Source organism: Homarus americanus, unplaced genomic scaffold (genome assembly GCF_018991925.1).
Source record: "Homarus americanus isolate GMGI-L3 unplaced genomic scaffold, GMGI_Hamer_2.0 scaffold40248, whole genome shotgun sequence".
Lineage (NCBI taxonomy): Eukaryota > Metazoa > Arthropoda > Malacostraca > Decapoda > Nephropidae > Homarus > Homarus americanus.
Genome location: NW_024712526.1, coordinates 12530090 through 12549299, shown reverse-complemented (window position 1 = coordinate 12549299; position 19210 = coordinate 12530090).

Here is a 19210-nt window from a genome sequence, read left to right as displayed (position 1 = left end):
GACTCGTGAACCCAAATCAGTACACTGATTCATTATTGTCCATAAATGCTTCGGATTCAGAAGTTTGAATCTCGGGATTCGTGGTTCAGAGGGAGAGGTGAACGAACTATTTATTAGTTAACTGTATTGTACACTAACCAACACAGTTTCTATGTCACAAAAAATATAACGCGTTAGACACTATTTTGACCTTTGACTTCAACAGTGACCCTGACCTTTGACACACAGGCTTGAGCCTGGTGTTCTGTAGTCCGTCTAGTGATGAAACATTCTTGTGCAGCGTCCGTGTGGTGTCGTCGGGGAAGAATATCTATGAGAGAGACGGCTCGTACCAAGATACCTTTACTTTTCAATGGACAGCTAAAAACAACAAGTTTCATCTTCGGTAAAAAAAATAAACGATTACAGTTCTTCGTTGTTTATAAGAAATTGTTTTTAAGTTTTTTTTATCCCTTTAATCATGTATAGGATTAATACTCAGAAACTACCCTCAAGACACTGTTCATGATCCTAGCACTTAGAGGTACAGACAAAAATATATACTACAGTAGTTTAAGGGTTAACCTGTCAACGTCCTGGTCACCAGGGAGTGATACCTTCAGGGAGAGACACAGGTCTGTCTCAGCTATGCTTTTATCAGTCAGTCAGTCAAGAGGAGTACTCACTCTTCGGTCATCACAGCCAAGAATACTAAAAAGCCAAAATAAGATGATCCCTGAAGATACTGGCATGAAAAATACTCTATGTTCCTTGACTGAGAACACCCCGAATGAAACAGAACTGGCCTAAAGCTGGGTAATGTGACCAGATAGGGCACAGTAACCCGCCACTGAACTCGAGGGTGGAAGAAATCTAAGATTCAGCCTTGAATCTCTTCTCAGGACGACTTAGAGGTTTTGTTACCTTTGGGTCAATATTATCCCAAATTTCTAGTCCATTCTCAGCCACTTACTGAACAATTGGCCAACTTGTACACCATCACCACCAAAGACAAAACTACCAGTGTACCGTGTGTGGCTTCCAGTGGAATCGTTGACTGTACCATGCGTTCTCAGTAATATGACTGTACCGTGTGTGTTCTCAGTGGCCCGTCAGCTACCTCACCAGCAAAGAGGTGGAGAAACAGGAGGGTTTGAGAAGGAAGTAACTGAAGATGACCATCACATCTCCACTAACGAACCTTTATATAATTTTGACGGGTGCGCGCACACCAAAGCCTTATAGTGACGCAGACAACCATCCTATAAGTTGAAGGAAGGTACCAAGGGACAGCCCCGTTATTTCAGTGAGCACCCCCTCCCCCTTCTCCTCCCGGGGGACGCCATGAGGACGGAGGATGCATACCAAATACGGTTACGCCAAGCACTGTGCAAAATCAGAGGCGGGCGATCAGTGGGCGGTGTGCACTCAACGTCCACCCTACTTGTGCACTGCCTGGCTGACTCACCCTACCTACATAAATGGTGAAGATGCGTAAAAAATAGAGAACAGTTGAGGAACATGACACGCTTTACGCTCTTGGTGGCTGCGTAGTGTATCATTATCAACAACTTACGTATAATTTATAAACGTTATCATTATTTTGGTCATAGGACGAACATTGGTCTCGGCTCAACACCCTCCCAATATCCACAACCCTATTATAGTTATCCTCGCATCACAAATTAGAGACACCTGGACCACAAGTTCACAACTCCAGGTAAACACATACAATATTATATAACACTCCTGCTAAAATTCGATTCAGGCTAACTGCAACTGGACATAATAAATACAAAGGTGACCAACTCCTTATGAGCACCAGAACACATTTGGGTGTCATAAATTAGTGCAGCCAGACGTCGCTTTTATCAGCAAGAGAGAGAGAGAGAGAGTCCCGCCGACGTCTGTACCTTACAGACGCACGCTCCCGCCCCCTGCCAACCAGCCTCTCCCGCCACCCCCTCAGTGTCTGACTACACACTACAGCGACTCCTGACTGACGCAGCGCACCACCACCAAGACGGACGCTCAGGGTACACCTCACTCACCACCCACAACTACCCTCCTTCCTTGCCTGAGACACCTACCATGTATATCACGGTTTGCAGGGCCACTAATGTTAATCTTTGGAGGTACACTGATAATGTTTGGAGGTACACTGATAATGTTTGGAGGATCACTGATGTTAATGTTTAGAGGCCCACTGATGTTTAGAGGGCCACTGTAGAGGGCCACTGATGTTAATAATTGGAGGGTCGTTAATGTTTGGAGGGCCACTGTTGTTTAAGCTTATTGACTCACTGATGTTAATGTTTAGAGGCCCACTGATGTTAATGTTTGGAGAACCACTGATGTTTTTATTTTTATTATGTATAAAGAATCAAGGTCCAAGAACTGAGCCCTGAGGTACACCACTTGTAACGTTTCCCCAACAGATACATATTATTATGATCCACTAGTCTGGTAGATCTAGCATGAACTGGTATGAGTCACTGGCAGCAACAAAAGCTATGAGAAGTACAGAGGAAATGTCAACTCACAGTTCAATCTTTAATCCAAAAATATGTTGAAGGTAATGTGACCGACGTATGATTAAAGCTTGAGTGACAACAGTAATCCTATAATAGCCCTCCTCTTGCACCTGTGTTTAACCGATATGTAATCAACACAAAGTTAATAGCGTAAAACACATTCTCAGGGAAAGTCAAGTAAAAACTGTGTCAGACAATCTTCACACACTCTCAGGGGCACCAGGCAACCGACATTTTTGCATCCTATAAAAAGTGAATACGGTTGCCATTATAAGTTTGCTGAATAGAGCAAAATTACTGGGTCAGATTTAAATGCTAAAGGAGGTGCTATACATGCTGAAAGGGAGCCTCCTTAGCGAGTATAAAGGTGAAGAAATGTCGAGGAAGAGAAAGGCAGCACATGACCCAGCACCTCCACACAGGGCACTCCATCTTACATTACTGTCAGGTTTACACGAGTTAACCTCTGGAGATGACTGGTGGATAAAGGCCGTGTCTGTGTCAGGCTCACGGGTAGACAGTGTCTGTCAGGCTCACAGGTAAACTGTCTCTATCAGGCTCACGGGTAGACAGAGGCAACACAAAAGTCTTCACTGGTCCATTATGTCCAAGAGGCTGGACCGCCGATGGCCCCATTGTGGAGTGTGGCGGTAACTCTGAGCCTTGTGTGGCTCAGTCAGGGTGTGTCACGCTGGTAGCACAGTAGTCGGGGCGTGTTACGCTGTAAACACTTCAGTCAGGGTGTGTCACGCTGTAAACACCCCAGTCAGGGTTTATCACGCAGTAAACACCACAGTCAGGGTGTATCACGCTGTAAACACCCCAGTCAGGGTTTATCACGCAGTAAACACCACAGTCAGGGTGTATCACGCTGTAAACACCTCAGCCAGGGTGTATGGGCAGCCCGATCTCTCTCTCTCTCTCTCTCAGGAAATACCTTCTCTCCTCACCCTCTAAGTCTGTCTAAGACTATCCTGTACAGTGTACACCCCCTCATGACTCGACGCTTATCAACCCGAAGCAAAACATTCACCTTAAGCTAATTTGGCGACCCTTTCCTCGCTCACCCACCTTCCCCGTGTCACCTCCTCCTCCACCACCTCCCTCAGGACCACACCACCTTCAGTTCTCCTCCCAGTGTCACCTCGCCCCTCCTCCACCACCTCCCTCAGGACCACACCACCTTCAGTTCTCCTCCCGGTGTCACTTCGCCCCTCCTCCACCCAGGACCACACCACCTTCCAGTTCTCCTCCCCGGTGTCACTTCGCCCTCCCACCTCCCTCAGGACCACACCACCTTCAGTTCTCTCCCCCGGTGTCACTTCGCCCTCCTCCACCACCTCCCTCAGGACCACACCACCTCAGTTCTCTTCCCCGGTGTCACTTCTGCCCTCCTCCACCAGTTCTCAGTATTCTGGTTCACCGTCCATTGTGTCTTCACCACATCCATCCTCACAATGCACACTGGTCATATTCACGGCGGCCAGACCAACCTTAGCGTCACTCCTGTCTGTCTGTCTGTCTGTCTCTTCCACACAACCCCCCTCTCTCTCTCTCACAAGCCCACCCCCCTCTCTCCCACACACCAACACTCACTCTCACACACTAGCACTCACTCTCACACACCAACACTCACTCTCACACACCAACACTCACTCTCACACACTAGCACTCACTCTCACACACCAACACTCACTCTCACACACCAGCACTCACTCTCACACACTCGCACTCACTCACACAGTTTAACATCTCTCGTCACCGACACATTTTCCTCCACCATTCTCTTCCAATCACCACTGCCTTACCCTTCCTATAAGTGCCGCTTCCATCTAAACACTGATTCTTCCTACCAATCACAGACCACCAATCCTGTAACTGCCCTGTCCCTTCCTTCCAATCACCGCCTCTCCTGTCAGCCAATATCAGACACAGCGACTAGGCGCGTGACAGGTGTGTGAAAGTTAAGGTGGGGCGTGATCGATCATGTTAAAGTGTTGCTTACTCAATACATCTCTCTCTCTCTCTCCACGGGCTAAGCACCACCCTTGACCTTGGTCCAGAGAATGGGAAAATTATGATAGTTCCTCCGTCCTCTGAGGTAGTCAGTCTCCCCGTGCGAGAATCGTTCAGCACTAAACAGCTCCCTGGGTGGAGTCATTTAATTATTAGCCTAAGTAATGTGGGTTACATGCTGTATACCAGGTCTTGATTCGAGAAAACTAAATACGTACTATACGGTAATCAGATGGTGTAAATATGAAATCATTATTAAATCAGATTGGCGCAGCAGCAGCTGTGTGTATGGTGCCATCCCACTTGGACGATCGTCTGTTTTACGCAATTTTATCCTTTTTAGTTACATGATCAGGTTAGGTTAAGTTAGGTTAAATGGCATAAAACAGACGAACGTCCAAGTGGGAATCGTCTAGTGGGATGTAATCGAGTAAATACAGCAGTCGCCTCTTGACCCCAACAGTCGACGATTGGAGGCCCATGGAGGAGAGCCAGTTAGTGAAGCGGCGCATCCCAGTCGACCCATACACAGACCTGGTCCATAACTGTACATGGGGAGGTACAAAAGGCGGGAGAGTGTCGTGTTGGTCTCCTTGTATACCAGAGGTCATCAAGCTTATCGGACCCACCTTCACCAAAACTATGTACACCTGTGTCTTATTTATTAACTAACACGCATGTGGCTGTCCATACCACCACCACTACGACCACACAACTTTCTAACCACATCACCATCCCGCTGCCAACCCATCACACCACTATACTGTACTTTGTTACTATCAACCACCACACCATAACACCGTCAACCACACCATACAACCTATCACACCACACCCACCCACCACAATACCACTGTCAATTTTATCAATTGAGATAGACTATGTTATGTGAATCAGACTATGTTGTGTGATACCAGACTGTTATGTCACACCAGATTATGTTTTGTGACACATACCCAGGAGACAACATTCAGCGGGATTTCCTGTAGCTCTCCCCGCCACCTGCCTGACCACCGTGACTCAGCAACACAAACACTCGGTATATAATGAATCACCTTTTGTTTATGTTTTAACCTTTTCCAAATTAAAAACAACCAACCCAACAAGAACTAACAGCTTCAAAACACGAAGAGTGATTTCGATTTTACCACGTACAGTATATATTAAAGCAAAAATAATGAATAAAAACTGTGTAATAACAAGTAACATTTATTCTTAAAACAACTGATCGTATTTGTTTTCACTGGATCAAAATTTCATGAATTTTATTAGTTATTTTTATCAAATTATTCATGTAATAATAATAACACAAATTAGTATTTTAATGAAAATCGTAAAGTCTACTTAAACGTCTCTTTCATAATAAAACAAACCACTTGTTAGTCACGTCTGGTTTATAACAGTGAGAGGAACCAACACACGCATTCAGGTATGTACAGTTGCAGACTAAATTCCCTGGACACTTGGCAGTATCTGGCATGTACTGTACGTATTTGAGGATCATTAGGTGAGGACTCCTCCAATTTTAACGTATTTTCTCACTTTCCTTTGTATTAAGGTTAAGGTGTGTGTGTGTGTGTTAAACATAATTTCATGGAAAGCGGTGCTATTACATATAAACCAATCATATATATGACAAACAAGGAAATGCCATATACTGCCAAGAGTTCAGGGAACTATGTCCGCAACTGTACCTGTGATAATAATCAATAGGCCCAACACGCACCACTACCAAGCTTCTCCCGCGAGAATCTTTAATGATCTCAGAAGTGATCAACTCTACCATCACCACTGTTACTCCCATACGATGACTGGCTCCGGTGAATCTTAATTTTCTTTCAGGAATATATAGTTGGTATTCTTTATGATGACGTCACGAGATGCATAACAACGTGCCGCCAAGTTTGTTGGGGGAAACAAACACAAAGGCAACAGAGACATTCTCAAACATCTATTTTTTTTAAACTAAAAATTTGCTTTTAGTGAGTCTCGCGTACATATTAATTCAAAAAATAATATAGATTAAAAAAAGTTTCTGGTTGATGGATTGAAATCTTTCTAGAACTAAGTTGCAGATCATCGGACACAATGACCCGAGACATAATTTAGGTCCAGCTTGTGTTTCATGCTCAAGAGACACGCCACCAATTTCCGCCCAGGGAAGAATGTAAACAGCCTGGAGTACTTCAGTCCTTAAAGGTAATACAATACATGTGATTTTATCTCATACTACAAGTGTGTGTGTGTGTGTGTCTTTTTTGGTAGGATACACAAACTCGTCTGTATATAGAGACAATCATGTAGAAAATCATAGTACGTACTAGAAAAAAATAGTAAATAGCATTATTACTAACCTTACCAGCGTTAGGTCAATTATGGGTGTGAGAGTAAAGGACGCACCCTTCCCCTCACAGAGACCAGCACCACCACCAACGCCCTTCCCCTCACACAGACCAGCACCACCACCAACGCCCTTCCCCTCACACAGATCAGCACCACCACCAACGCCCTTCCCCTCACACAGACCAGCACCACCACCAACGCCCTTCCCCTCACACAGATCAGCACCACCACCAACGCCCTTCCCCTCACACAGATCAGCACCATCACCCACGCCCTTCCTCACACAGATCAGCCTTCCCCTCACACAGACCAGCACCACCACCAACGCCCTTCCCCTCACACAGATCAGCACCATCACCAGCACACCCTTCCCCTTCCCCATCACACAGATCAGCACCACCACCAACGCCCTTCCCCTCACACAGACCAGCACCACCACCAACGCCCTTCCCCTCACACAGATCAGCACCACCACCAACGCCCTTCCCCTCACACAGATCAGCACCATCACCAGCACGCCCTTCCCCTCACACAGATCAGCACCATCACGCCCTCCCCCCTTAAAACCACCCCACGCCGTGTGTTCTCTCTTATCCAAACACCACTGCTTCTTTCTCATCCTAGGTATCAACTATCCTTTCCTCCAGCACTGTATCCTTCACCCCAATCCTCCATATCCATCTTGGTCTTTCCCCCTTACCATTCACCACAGACTTGTACACTCTTTTTGTTACCAACCAATCTTTCACTTGGCATCATCCTCTCTACCTGCGAGCCCGTACCACCGAGAAGGCTAAATGAGCAACAAGAAACGATGCCACGGGTTCGAATCCACTACACCAAGGAGAACTTAATGACAATTCAGGTGATGATGGCAAGCAAATCTAAAAAGACACCAAGCAAGCAAGTCCATTCATACCAGAGCAAAACTTGATCCAGTCTCTACTTCAATATTTCTTTCACTCTCGCATATCTTTATTATTTCTGTATTTATTATCGTTTCCTATTTTACCACCCCCCTCCCCAGACACGGTGCTCAGAAACAGGTTATTTAGATTGTTTCTTTTAATTTGTACTTTCTTCTTGTATACGGAGTCCTAGTTTCACCCTATTATACTGTAATAGTGTTGGTTCAATATTTTCCTTGTACTGTATAGCCCTGTCGTTGCCTGCTTTATCACGCCTCTCTCTCTATTACTGTACTTTCGTTTCATTCACTATTCTATGGATCAGTTTATCACTCATTAGTTCCACTTAGTGTCACACCCACTTGCCGCTACCTGAAACACTACACTGTTTCTCCATTCAGGCTAATGTTTAATTCTTCTCGTCTCTCTTCTTGTTTTCATCACATCCAGTCAACTTTCTCTTGGTAGTTAAGGTACACTTTCTTCCATGCTCAAACACTAATATTTGTAACTTTTATTCGCACTCGCCCGTATCTCATTAATCATCAAAAATGCACAACATATAATACGAAATTTTGACTTGAGAAGAGTAATTTACAGGGATATATACAACTCGGTACAAGTATATACTGAACTGACATAAACAAAGGAAGAATTTCAAAAGTCTCTAACAAGAAAAAATCGGCAGTTTGTAAATTATTGCCCAGCTCCTTCCAATCGAAATGATAAAAAATTAATACAAAATAATATATATTAGATATAAACAATTTAATTACTCCTAACTCTTATAACTAAGTTCATAAGATGGAAAATAAGGGCATGAAAACATCCATATCAAAAGAAAAATCATCCACGCAGAAAAAGTGCATATAATCACTTATTTAAGACGCGAAAGCCTATGATTCACTTCTGAGGGACTTGATGTTTAGCCCCTGGGTGTAACGTTCCAGCCTTCACGTGACTTACGAGGCAGGAGATCGATCTGTAGTCGCTCTCGCTCTCTGCACAAGAGCTGCTTGGAGAGGCAATTGATCAGTTTACAATGTAAACTGATCAATGTAAACTTTACATTGATACGTGACGCCCACAGTTGCTGTCCACACCCACGACATACTAAAACTCTTCCGCTTCGCTCCCTCTAGCACAGTGGTTCTCAACCTTGTTTGCCCCATGCACCCCTTTCACCATATGTCAGAATGTCATTCCCCCTCCTTTCCAAGATTGTCTGCCTCAAAAAGTGCATTCCAAATAATATGCATATAATACTGAAAATCCTTTATTTTTTCCATATTAGTACATATACATTTACAATTTTACATGGATTATTTTTATAGTGGAGTTTTACAAATTAAATGCCAATTGAAAATGTTGATGGATTTATAAAACTTGAATAAAAGTAAAATAGTTTTTTTTTATTTATAATGAATTACTTAACAGACCAAACTGAAGCATAATGCAATAAACAAAAAGTTCAATAGAATACCAGGATATTGTAAATTTGTAATTAATTTTATTCAGATGAAGATTACAGTCAATGAGAAACCTGTGATTGTTTTTTCTTCGCCAATTCTGGGATACGCGGAGGAGTGCTTGAAAGGGCACAACGCAGGTCATTTTCTACCTCTAATCTACTACGTTGCTTCGTTTTAATTTGCAACAGAGTTTAAAAGCCTGACTCACAAAGATATGTCGACACAAACGGAAGCAATGCACGGATAGCTCTTTCTGCCACTTTTGGGTAGGAATCGCACATCAAGGGCCAAAACTCTGTGATTGATTTCTCATCGAACATATCTCTTGCTCCCGAATCAGTTTTCCCCCTGAAAACCTGAATTCTCCCCTGGTTGAGAACCCCTGCTCTAGCAACTGTCGCAATAATACACGACGGCTGGGTTTGTGACATGTGACACCTGCACGCTCACCACCGCAAGTGATGAACCCAGCCTTGGAGAAACTTGACGTCAATCATTGCGACGAACATTATTGGCAGGTTCTGTATCGTCATTGGCAGTGATATGGTCGACGCGGGACACTTTATTTTCGTGCAGTTGGCTCTCACGTTATAAATGATGGTCATGCCACACGGCTGGATAAGAGGTGGAATGTGGCACCAGAAAAACCTGTTTGACGTTGAGAAGAGCAGCAACAGCGTCCTTCTCATCACGGAAGTAGTGAGACCTTGCTCTTCCCAACGACAAGCAGGAGGCGCCTGTCAGAGCCATCAACACCACGGTGGCGAGTGCTGTAGTGTGTGACCCTTCGTCTTCTTACCACTGATGATGTATTCACATGAGAAGACCAAAGACAAGCGTGAAGAACACGGTATTATATCTCTTGTTCATCACGGCTGTAAATGATGAAAACAACCTGCTGATGAAAACATTAGGCAGCGCTGTTGATGGACAGGTGTAAGCGTCTACTGTCTCTGTACTGGTTCTTAAACTGGACACTAGAGCACTGTTTCCACCTTGACAGTGAACCTGAATGGGTCTCAAGTCATGGTAATCCAGTTGTGTATCAAATACTGGCTGGCCTTCTCCGCGAGATCTTATCAGCACACACCCCCCTGACGGCCTTGAACCAGGTGAAGGGTACAGCCTCACCATCCGCCTCCCTCTTCTTTTCCATCTGAGCTTAAGTTTCGCAGTCAGCAGCACCTCTCTTCATCTGATCGGCTTTAGCAAATATGTAGGAAATATGCGATACAGAACAGACTAGGCGTAGAACGAACTCAACCTGGGAACTCTTGTAACCTTTCAACTTTACTATTCAAGTTTTTTCTTTTCGGAAAGAAACAAGTAATTTCTCTTGCGTATATGTTCATTGAGAAGTGACACTGGACAAATAAGAGACCAGAACTTTTGATGTATACTCGTCAGCGTTATGATATGTAAGTAAATCACGGCCCCTCCCCCCCCCCCTCTCTCTTTTTTCGAGTTCTATCTGAAATCCGAAAACCAACTAAATGGTATAGTCAAGAGGAGATTGAGAACATGAAGAAATTATAGCGGTAACACGAGGCAAAGAACATCCAAGGGGAACTCAGAGCAATAAGAAAGGAAATTGAATGTACACAAAAAAGTCAAAATAAAAAGAAATAAAAGGACAGAGGTAAAATAACAATACGAAAGCTACACCACAATTCACAGCAAAACAAGAGGATGATAGCACACCAGTTAGCGAGCCGTGACATACAAGATATTAAGACACGACGAAGAATTCAAAGTAACAAGAGGAAGTCAAGACACCAAGAATTACAAATATATAGAGCGGGAAAGTCTACCACCAAGAGGCAAAGTAGAAAAAAATTCAGCGAGTCGCTCACGTCAGGAAGATGTTGATTAACGCAGCCAAGAAATTCTCGAGGAAGAACGTGGCGGCGCAGCAATTGTATTGGAGTAAAGTACAGAAAGATGGCCTCTATGTAATTATATGGCGGTGTATGAGATCCTGTTACTGAAAAGGGGCAGAGACGAGATGGAGCGGGGCACCACACATTCCTCACATACTCACGGCTACAGTGACTCCCATCCTCTCCCTACCTCGCCAGACGCCACCACCAAATGTTCAAAAACCCAACATATTTTTCACCACGACAATCAAGATTTCGGCTAATATTTGGGCCTTGACTGTTGCTAGTTTGGCAGACTATTTTGGTCGCATTTTGCTCAATATTTGATGCTTAATGCAATGGATATGTCTTTTTCCTGTTTGTGTGTGTGTGTGTGTGTGTGTAGAAACGCTAAGAAAATGTTTTCCTACCTCCGAGTTGAGAAGCATGAAGAAAAAAAAGCCCTTTTTCTAAGTTACTACAACCGTTTTCCAGTGAAAGGCAACAAATATTGAGGAAACTGAAACCGAAATTGTGGAAATGATTAATACATGAAATTTATTTTTGTTAAGAAAGACAGTTTTTGTCAGCGGGGAAAGTTATCGATCATTCTCAGCCCCAACCACCCTGTGACTTCACTGCGTGACAAACACGTGACTCAGTCGGTTAAGTTAGGTACTCAAACTATCCAACCAGGAGTGAACTAGTAGCAATGGTTTTAAATTAGACAAATTTTGATTTAGGCGCGAGATAAGTAAACATTGGTTTGGAAATAGCGTAGTGGATGAGTGGAACAAGTTACCAAACATCATTAACTAAATACGCTGGATAGCTTCAAATACCTGTATAGGTTGGGTGGAATATGAGCGATAGGGGTTGGGTGTAAACGGAACTGCCCAGTATTTGCAGTTTCCTCCATTCTTTTGTTCTTATGTACCAGTTTAACTGCCTTTCTATATCTAAGCGAGTCAATGATCGCCGGATCAGAACCATCACCTGGTTCGCTTTGTTTAACTCGTTTGTATAAACTTAAAAAAAAATTGTCAGCCACCACACAGGCTTATTTCATTTTCTGCTCTTTTCAACTCATTTTTTTTTCATTCTCGATATAATAGGTTCTGTGGCTTCTTTCTTCTTCCTGCTAATACTCATCACCTTAAATTGGTCAGAGTGTAAGCAGGGTAACTTGGGTCTCGGTCAGATTGAATAAAGTAAACCACGTTCATATCGTCAGCGAAACATTATAATGAAGCTCAGATAAAGCCCCCTGTAATTAAAACCCAAAAGAATGCCTTGGGTAGTTTCCCTTCGAGTGTTCCAAGTTACCCAGATAGTGACGTTGCTGTCTTCGAGATCTTGTAGCCTACACAGTTTAAACCTGAAGCTAACTGGCAGTCGGAGCAGAGCTTTTTATTTTTTGTTTGGGTTTAACCCAATTCTATATGAAATCATGAAGTTTTAAAATGGTAAGTTAAAACTTATTTTGTCACTTACTTTCGAATGTTAATAATCATATTTTAAAGCTGATGAACAAATCACTAATTTCCAGCACAAAATTTTCATAAAAAACTGACACTTAGATCACCATTACCATCGTTTTACGGTTATTTCCACATTTGCGTGGGTTAGCATCATAAATACCAAAATCAGTTCTGTGTATCGTCCAATTACAATAATAATCAACAGAAACTAAGCTGATTTCAAAATCATGAATGTGTATGAAGTGTAGCCTACTACTGTAAATATGAAGTGCCTAGTGGTAACTTGACTAAAAATGTAACGGTTTACTTTGTCACACATGACCCCTGGGACCAACAGGGTTGATTACTTAAGAACAAAGTAACCCACTCCCCGTTGAGCTTCCCAGAATAAGGGCACTACACAACATGACATTAATATAGTACAAGAGAAATTACAGGTTATACAATATAAACAGCTTACAGAGCAAGTTTTAATGATATAAACGTTATTATTAAAGTGTTTCTCCTCAATCTCTTCACCGACCCTAATACATACTAGTTAGCATTTTTACAAGCTGAACAATATAATAATTACACCCAGCAATTTTAATTAAAACTTCAGTTACATGTTTCAACTCAATTCAACTCAGGTTTCATTTGATTACCGATCGTAAAACACATTATAAACCAGGTAAGGGCAAACGGACGTACAGTTGGTAAACAATATATGCCACAAATGTATTTAACAGAGGAAGATGCCACAAATGTATTTAACAGAGGAAGGGCATAAGAATTCATACCGTACTCAGGAAATATAAACAAACAAAAAGCAGAGACGCAGCCAGAGCGGGAAGCCTAGCCCAGACTCCCCCAATCCACCCGCCAGTCTCATTATCCCCAGCCAGTGTTGTGTTGTCCCTCCCGCTGACGACCATATCCCCTCCACTTCACGCCCTCCCTCCCTCCCTGACTACTCTCACGCCCTTTCTCTCCCCCACCACCTTCACACCCTATCCCCCTCACCACTCTCACACTCGCTCTCCCTCACATGCTCTCTCCTTCTCCCCTACCACCTTCATGCCTTCTTTACCTCACCACTCCCAGGCTCTCTCCCTCTCCTCTCTCTCTCACCACTCCCATGCTTTCCCTCCCTACCACATCCACGCCCTCTCCCCCTCACTGTTCACACTCCTTCCTTCACCTTATAGAAATGACCCACTAATCCCAAAGACCTAAGAACATATCAAACCCAGCAGGTAAACACGATGAAACGCACCACCAAACAAACCTTCAGAGACGGCAGCATGACATTGACTGTGCCGCTGTGGGAGGAGAGTGGCCTCTCGGGCTGAGGTGGGGTGTGGCATCTGACGGCTAGGCCTAGGTTTTTCCCCTCACACACACACACACACTGAGCTGGGATGCTCGGCCAGGCATCAAAAGGATAAAATACTGTTAGTTCCCTATTGTGATGCTTAGATCAGGGTTTAGTGTGTAATTCTTTAGTGTGTAATATATATATATGCTGATAACCACATGAGCAATAGGGGTTGGGTGTAAACGGGACTGCCCAGTATGGGTCAATAGGCCCGCTGCAGTTTCCTCCATTCTTATGTTCTTATGTTCTTATGTGTTTTCTTTTTCCTTGTGGTTATCAGCATATACCTGGATCACCGCACCTACAGTGATTTACTTGCATATATATATATATATATATATATATATATATATATATATATATATATATATATATATATATATATATATATACATATACATGTATAATATTTCTAAAATATACAAATACTGTATATATTGTACTGTTCAATCCGTTATATCTAAAATTAATGAGGGTCAGCAACCACGACGTTTCTTCCAGGTCGGTTACAGCACAAAGAGTGATCTGATGTTTAGGTGTGTGGATGGTAAACAGCTCTAAATGTTGTGAATCTTTAAACGCCAACCAATCTCCCAGACTAACAGAAGTACTGTATCTACAATGGATTTTTAATCCACATATTATTAAAAATATGTAAACCCTTAACAATAACTGAAAAGTGCCTTTTGATTATTTCTTATTTCAGGTAAATAAAGAGAAACATATCTTTTCGATTAACATACTGGTTATGAATTTCGTTTGAAAAAAATTAGCATGAATATAACTACCAATTACATTAAATGTTATTGGATCAGCGATAGTACGAGTGCCTCTCATTGTCCCGGGTTCAAACCCCGTGTCAGATGTAAGAGGGTGCTATCCAGCGACCCTACACCAAACATGGCAGATTTACTCTGTATACTAGACTCATCTCCTCTATTAACACTGGACAGTGAAGGATACACTCATCAGGAACAATGGAGAGGAGTGGGGTTAAACAAACATGGACTTTTTTCCCTTGTCAAAGGCGTGGGCATAATATCGAAACGTTGCTCGCAATTCCCTAAAAATATGTTCGCGTTGGCGGGTCTGAAACGTTCAGTCAACAAGTCGTATGAGAATGATGAATTCTTTTATGTGAAAAAATTGTAGCTATGTCTATAACTGTTGGTTCCTCCTCGCGTGGGGTCTAACTGATGACCTCTGACCTTGACCGGGATCGGGTGTTATCTGCATTATCATGCTAGTCATCTATTCCTAATATTAAAAAAAATGATCTAAGGTTAATAAAGTTAGCACATGAACACCAAAATAAACGACACATGACGCATTACAGCATTATGACAGTGCCAGAACACGATCATAGTGAGGGCGTAAAAAAATAACTTACAGGTTCAGGCGATATGTACTGGTATCGGGTGTCTCAAATCCCATATTTCTTACTTATAAATAAACGCACAATTTCTTAAAGAATAAATTAAATACCCTTGTTCACATTCTACCCAAGACAATGATCTTTTATCTTAAAAAAAATAATAAGTTAGTTTTTGTAAGTGTAAAGTGGAAAAGAGACATGTTTTAAGTTAGGTCTTTCCTAAGTAAACACTACAAAATCCGATAACTCGAAAAATCCAGATAATTCATGGAAAAGAGTACCATCACCGTATAAATCATATGAAACCATAAGAATAATTTACTGCACAAGCAAATTATCTTTTACCATGTCTGAGCTGACGATAAAATCAACGTTTCCAAGCAAGTGTTTCTTTAAAACGACTTAAAATATGAAATATTCTTTAACACTAGTAAGACGACTATTTACTGTAGCCTTTATATTTTCAGTGCAGTGTACTCGTAAAATTTGTTCCAGGGTCCGGGAGCCACTCCATTGTCATGGTGTTAGTAACAACTGACACATGAGCGTGATTGCATGAGTGACCGGGGTCTCCGTGGCACCATGTCAACAAACCAACACCCAGCCACGCACTAACGCCATCAAGTTCTTCATACCAAATTAAACCCTATAAATTGTAAGAAACAATACGGTATCAGGCTTTATAATACATTTCAATATCCCGATTATGAGTTACAAAACGAAAACTGCCACAATATCTAGAGTGTAGGTTCGCAACCAGCCTTTCCAATGTCCTTTAAACGACCTCAAGTCTCCCATTTGACCCGTGTGCTGATGTGGAAGATACAAACACGAGACTTCAACGCAATAAAAAGAGCGACTAAGATATATGATTGTTTACATTATACTGCATAGTGAAGCTACTGAGCCTGTGCTGGAGGGCGTTGGAGAATACGTGCATTTGTAATGACATCCTGACATTTAACTACCTTCCCACATCTTTTATGGGTAAAATAAAACGCATCTCTGTTAAATGGTTCCTCTAAAACTTAAAATAGTCGATATTTATCATCATCGTACGATGATAGTCGTAAAAATTACAAGTACCTACTTATTTTATATTTACGTGTAGTATCTAAGGCCTATATTCCTGACAAGAAACAGTAATAAGTAAAACTCTGAATCGCCTCAATGAATACCAACCACGGCTAGTAAAATAAAACAACAAACCTACACGTCTTGTTTTTACTACAGGTACCCGTTCTTTCTAGAATAAGCTAGGTGTCGTTCAAAATAGTAAATGACCATAACCTTATGACCATCTGTGTTCAGAGCGGTAAATCGACATTTTTAATGTTAACCTCTTAACGTGACCCAATCGACATTTTAATCTGATCAAAAACTGCATGACGAGCACTAGTATTTTAGTAGTTTATAGTTAATCAATAAAAATGTAAATGCTATTGTACTAAATAAACTTTTTTTTTGTATTTAATTCCAATTTCACCAAAATCAATATCCAGTACATTTGGTTTAAATTACATGGGCTGTGGAGTTTACACTTGGTGGAATCTAACAATGAAATCAAATTGACGGCTAAAAGTAGTTTTACTCTAAGCATCACCAAAATCCATAAAGTTCTTAAGCTGCACCCAAAGTTGAAGCTACATTACACGCTCGACTGAACACTATTTAGAGTACACAAGATGAAATCTAATAACATGGACGGACGACACACGCACAAACTGAATTAAACTGAAAAACTATAACACGATACTTTACTAGATAATGCCTAAACTAAAGTGTCTGAGTTAACATAGAACTTGTAATGATCATAAAGTGTCAAGAACCATGAGTTACGGTTCTCTCGGGCAATGGTGAGTCATGCGAGTGAGAGGGAACTGAGAGGTACAGGACGGGTGGTGAGAGTCAAGGTCATCGCGTGAACGCACTACGGCGCATCAACATGAGCAATTTTCTTCATCATAATAGTTCACCGCTGCTGCCACCGCCCACACTTTACCTAGTTAATACATGTATGTCTTAACTAGCTCCGACTGATTAAGTGATAGAGGAAGTCATGTACGGCTCACCTAACAAAACAATCTTAATATATTTATTTCTTCCTCCAAACATTCCCAACGGTTACGGATCGGGTTTTCAAAACAGTCTCCGCCACTTTTTTTGTTTTCGGCTTCCTCCACTCTCACTCAGTGTTCAGCATGTTTCTTCTGTGTCCCTTGAAGATAAATCTGGGATCTTCTTTGATATCTTCCCTCTGATCACCCCAGCCCAAGCTCTTTTCCTTGCCTCCTCTTCCTCTCGTCCTACCACATAACTGAGCCTATAAGCCTTACCTTTCATCACAACTCTCAACCTGTCCCCTGAGTGACACTCCCAAAATCCAACCAACATCTTCACTTTAGTCCTCTACAAAGACCCTTACCTTAATATCAACGTTTCAGCTTCATACACCATTCACTGTCTTCTATATCTTAATTTCACTGGCATTCTTGTCACACAAAACTCCCCCATCTCCCTTCCCCCACTTTGCTCATAACCCACGTTTGGGCCATGAACTAAAAAATTTCTGACTAAATTATAACCCCTTAGTACCCCTGGGAACCTTCCAGTCGGGAGCCATTAGGTTAAGTTTTTATTTCTTATACCTGTAAGTTGTGATATGATATAAAATAAACAGTGATATGGCACACATATATGATTATGTTGTTATTTATATTACCTTAAAGATTAACCCATGGCCCAAACGTCCTAAACATCCTGGCTTAAACATCCGGGGTCGTGGCACATGGCCCAAACGTCCTACATTCATCCCCTCACCATACCCTCACCCTCACTCCTTCAGTATAACCTGCTTTCGACACTAAACCCAAGTACTGTACTACTTACACCTGTCCACTTGGGTCAGCTCATTTCTCCTGCCCATATTCCTGATCCTATGTTTCCCCGCTTTGTTACACACCATAACCTCTGTCCCCCCCACAGCATTCACTTTCCAGACCAAGCTCTCAAGATTCTCCTGCCGCTGAAACTCCTCATCCGTTTCTGCTGTTATATTAACATCATCCACGATCAGGAGTACCCACAACCGCCATTCCCTGATGTTCTCACTCAGTACATGATTACACTCACAAGGAGAAAGGGACTTAATTCTGAACCCTGATATGGGTCTACTCTCAAGTCATATTGTTTTGAGTCTATTTGCAGACCATAACATATTGATGGCTCCTCCGTACATCCCCCTCCACTATCCTCACCAATTTTTCTTCCACAGGCACCCACACTGGTTCATTACTTTCCCCAATACTACTGTACGTTTTAGCTATAAAACTCTGTAACCCTCAGGCGGGGCAATTATGTGAACCCAAAGATTTCATATAAACAAAACGCGAATCAAGATTCGACCTTCCCCATTCCTATAACAAGCTCCCTCTTCCCTACCCCATAATAGCCAGCTCCCTCCTCCGTTACCTTTTATAGCCTGCCTTCTCCCCCGTTGCCTATAATAGCCAGCCCCCCCTCCTCCGTTACCTATAATAGCCAGTTCCCTACTCCCTACCCCATAATAACCAGTTCCCCTCCCTTCCCTAAATAGCCAGCTCTCCCCCCTTCCCTAAAAGACAACCTTTCCTCCCTTCCCCACAAGTCAACCCCGTTCTCCTCGTCTGTACCTGGGAAGACTCCCTCCTTCCTGCAGCCAGGTAAATCCCTTCCCCATCTGTTCCTAGCTATGACTCGAACTTGGTCTTCATGAAAATGAATTATACTCCCAAAATTTTCTTTCATTATCAACAAACTAATGAAGACCATCCTCATTTTCTATTATACATAAAATGAAGATCTTCCTCATTTTGCCTCCCTATCAACAAACTAATGATAAGTCTAGC